This window comes from Diachasma alloeum, unplaced genomic scaffold (genome assembly GCF_001412515.2).
Source record: "Diachasma alloeum isolate Michigan unplaced genomic scaffold, Dall2.0 Dall_scaffold_00193, whole genome shotgun sequence".
In the NCBI taxonomy this organism is placed as follows: domain Eukaryota; kingdom Metazoa; phylum Arthropoda; class Insecta; order Hymenoptera; family Braconidae; genus Diachasma; species Diachasma alloeum.
In genome coordinates this window covers 328,988-333,356 of record NW_021680358.1, presented here as the reverse complement: position 1 = coordinate 333,356, position 4,369 = coordinate 328,988, and positions in this window count along the sequence as shown.

Sequence of the window (4,369 nt, the reverse complement as noted above, 5' to 3'; positions counted from 1 at the left end):
ACAGAAGGATCATCTGAAAGTTGTTCGGAGGATGAAAAACCCATAGATTTCGACTATAAAAAGAGAGCAGTTGAGTTCTGGAGAAGTGCAAAAACGAAGGAAAATCTTTCCATTAAAACAGTTTCGCATCGATTTAAAAAGGTGAAATCGCATAGACAGTTACGACGTTGGGCACACCAAATTAATAAAGGAGGGACATATATGGAGAACTTGAAATGTATTTCGGAATACACATTGAAAAATATGAAAAATGCTATTGATGCAGGCTTGATCGTTCACGATACTGACCTACGAAGGTGGGCTCTGCAAGCCCGGAAAGAAATTGGATTTGAAGACATTCGTTTCACAGCTTCGCCCAGGTAGCTGCATTATTTCAAACGAGCACATTGTATCACATCCCGAAAAATTAACAAATTCCTCACGCGGAAAATATTAAAGAATCAAGAAGAGTTACAAAAACAAGCGGACAAATTCCTCCAGAAAGTTCGGCGTTATTTTGCTACGTATGGCCCAGAAAACATCTATAATTCTGATCAAAGTGGCTTTCAATTAGAAATTCATTCAGGGCGGACTTTAACTGAAGAAGGTGTCAAACATGTCGCATGCGTTGTACAATCCATAACTTCAACGACACATAGTTAGGATAGTGCCTCCACTGATTTCTGCTGATGGGAAATTACTTTCACCTCTTTTCCTGGTTTTGAGGGAACCTTCTGGAACTTTCGGTCCAATAGTGGAGCAGAATCTGGATAAACCTTCGAATGTGTTCGTCACTGCTTCAAGATCGGGAAAAGTTACTTCGGGAACGATAATATTTAAGAGTACATGATATTTTCCATACAATAATTTCGAATATTATGAAGTACTTGATTTTTCAGAGCATTTCAAAACCTGGTTGAAGGAAGTCTTTTTCCCAAACGTGGGTCCTAGAAGTCTACTGTTAATAGATTCGTGGAGCGGACACTGTCCTGAAGCCGTACAAGAAGTTACTCCTCCAAATAAAGAATTATTAACTATATTGATACCAAAGGGAACCACTGGGAAAATTCAACCTCTTGATGTATATGGTTTTAAAATATGGAAGAAATATGTCCGTCATTTTTCGGATAGTGTTGTCCTTCTGGACTATGATCTAAATTTACATTTGCGGAACAATATCATAAAGTTACAGTCTTTAGTCCATAATCAATTATCATCACCTAGGTATCAAAATTTGTTTCGTCATGCCTGGCTTCAGAGTGGGTTTATTGTTAAAAAACCAGATGAATTTGAAAATCCTGTCGATTTTGCATTTGGGTAATCATCTCATCCGCACTGTGACATTGAAGGCTGTTCCAATATTGCAATAGTTAGATGCTCATGGTGCAAAAAATCCCTTTTTTACAGCATTTTTTTAACGAATACCATTTTTGTAAGAACTACATTCCCTAATATTATCCATACTGCAGATTGACTACAATGGAAAATATGCTAATAAAGAACATACGTCAAAGAAATGAATGGTCTGAGCTTCCATAATAATGTCAATGTCTGTTGAGAATTCCATCATCCAGGGATTATTATTATCATTGTTGTCTTTCTATATCGAGTTTTCATTCAATCCTCATGATCTAACTAGGGCTATGGTGAACAGGTAATCAAAATTTTGTAAGTAACATATTACTAGAAATCGAAATTTTCATAGGTGAACATTTTTAATTCAAAAAATATCAGAGAGGAGATATTCCGTATTATTTCATGCTCGCTCCAATAAATTTTATTCCATAATATGCTGACCAATACATATGGGGTATTCCGTGTGAACTCACCCAGCTCAAAACCCTCACCATCGCCAATCATATTGCCGATTTTTCCTGTGGTTGTATATGGAAAAATATGACTTCTCAAATTTTTCAGATTTTTTGAGGCATCCTGTGGGCAGCTATGTGTTTTTGCAAATTTTATCTTCAAATTCCTGTAACTTCCGTAAAAATCAATCGATTTGGGTTTTTTTTTACAAAATGTGCGACTTCGAACACACTTTCCATATAAAAATATACCAATTTTTTTCAATTCGTTCTTCCATCGATTTCCTCAGAAAAACCTCAAAAAACTTCAAAAAACGAGTCGTTTTCAAAGTTGGACCCTTTTTATATTTTTCAAAAAATTTCACTGAATATATTGGACCAAAATAAAATTTTTCACCAATGGCCAAAGTGGGATCTCTATTAGGACACACCACTCGGAAAGATTTATTGTTAACGAATTTTCAAAAAATAATCAAATTGTTCCAGATTCGAATATAATGGAGTGATTCTTCAGACGGTAAATTCAAATAATGCTTCTGCTTTCAAATTTGAAAAGAATTTTGAAATTTTTGAAATTTTTGATTCCAGATTTATCTATTCAAATTGGAAATGACGGCCGCGAAATGGGAAGCCCACTTTGGCCTTTGGTGAAAAATTTTGTTTTGGTCCAATATATTCACTGAAATTTTTTGAAAAATATAAAAAAGGTCCAACTTTGGAAACGACTCGTTTTTTGCAGTTTTTTGAGTTATTTCTAAGGAAATCGATGGAAGAACGAATTGAAAAAAATTGGCATATTTTTATATGGAAAGTGTGTTCAAAGACGTACATTTTATTAAAACAAAAACTCAAATCGGTTGATTTTTCCGGAAGTTACAGGAATTTGAAGATAAAACTTGCAAAAAAACATAGCTGCCCACAGGATGCCCCCGGATACTATTTCAATGGTTTTACTCATCATTCCCCATAAGCTTTATTTCACACGGGGAAAAAATTGAAAATTCGCCATTTACAAAAAATCGATTTTTTTCTTTCAAATTTCGATTGAAAAAAAAATCCACAAAAAGGTTTCCTGTGTTTTCTCATGCTCTTTCAAATGAAATTTGTTTCATAAAATTCTCAGCAATATTTTTTTTCGATTAGGAAAATGACTCTTCACAGGGGTAGATTACCTCCCAAATGTGACCCCCCGGGGAGGGTTTCAATTCTCATTTCCATCGTTCCTTATGAGGTTCATTTTATACTGCAAAACATTTGTCCAAATAGCCTCCTTATATGTGCAATTGAAAAATCATCCCGAGAGGTGGTCAACTTCAGAGGGCATTTTCACCCCCTAAACCAGCGTATGGGCCGCTAAGAAAAAATACGTGTCCCTTAATTTTTAGTCCCCTATAACATATATGAGCTTCATCAAAATGGGGGGGGGGGCACTTACGTAGTGTTCTTTGTCAGTCGTTGACCTCTGGGTTGGCTAGGATGTGGCTGGCTCAGATCACTTCTCGGTCAATCTGTCATTAGGCGTAGCTCTGCTGCAGTCACTTCCCCTGTCCATACCAATTACAAGCCCTCAATTGCTGACAATCGATTGCGGTGGAGAGTGGAAGGCCGCCAGGCATTTTCCAATGAATTAAACAAATAGAACCCGGGATCTCCAACACCTCGCAACGCCGACGTGAGAATATGTCATTGATGAATGACATATCCATCAAGGCTATCAAAGGAGCCACCAGCAACTTAGGAATTGCCCCAAGAGCTCCAACTACTCTGATTTCTCGGCAACATAAGTCCTGGTTTGATGGCGAATGCAGAACCGTAAATGAGAAACTTAAAAAAACATTAAAGTAGCAATAAAGTCTAAATATCACCAAACAATGGAAGAGCAATATCAACTAGCCCTAAGAAACTATAGATCCCTCTTGATTGCGATGAGAAAATCTTATCAGAAATCGATAACAGACAAATTTGCGAATATCAGATCACCAATAGATTTTTGGGATACAGTGGTTCGGTGCCGCCCATGGAAATCCATCACGGGCCGAGCTCTAAACTCCTGGAACAATTTCCTGGTACGAGAATATCCTCATTGCAACGCCTCATTACTTGACCTCTCTAGAGACCCAGACCCTCTACTCGACTGCCCAATCCGAGCACTTGAACTGGACGCATGTATCAAACAACTAAAAAACAAAAAATCACCTGGCAATGACGAAATCCCCAATGAATTTTTCAAGGAGCAGACACCTGCCTGGATAAATACCTAGTATCAATCTTCAATGCTGCCCTTGTCACAGGTGAAGTGCCGAACTCCTGGGCCGAAATTACAATAACAATGATACCTAAAAAGGGCTCAGAATCTAATCCATACAACTTTGGTGTTATTGCTTTCGTCAACTCCATTACCGAGCTGTATACCCAAATTGTATTTCGCGCCTTTTCCTCGAGATCAATTAGTAGTACCTTTATTCTATACTGATGTCGCCACAGTTTTTAAAGTATACCGAAACTTTTCGGTTGCCGCCTGGCGGCCATAGTATGCCACGTCATTGTTCTTTTTTGTGCCGATGCAGTCACAAGTCAAGAAA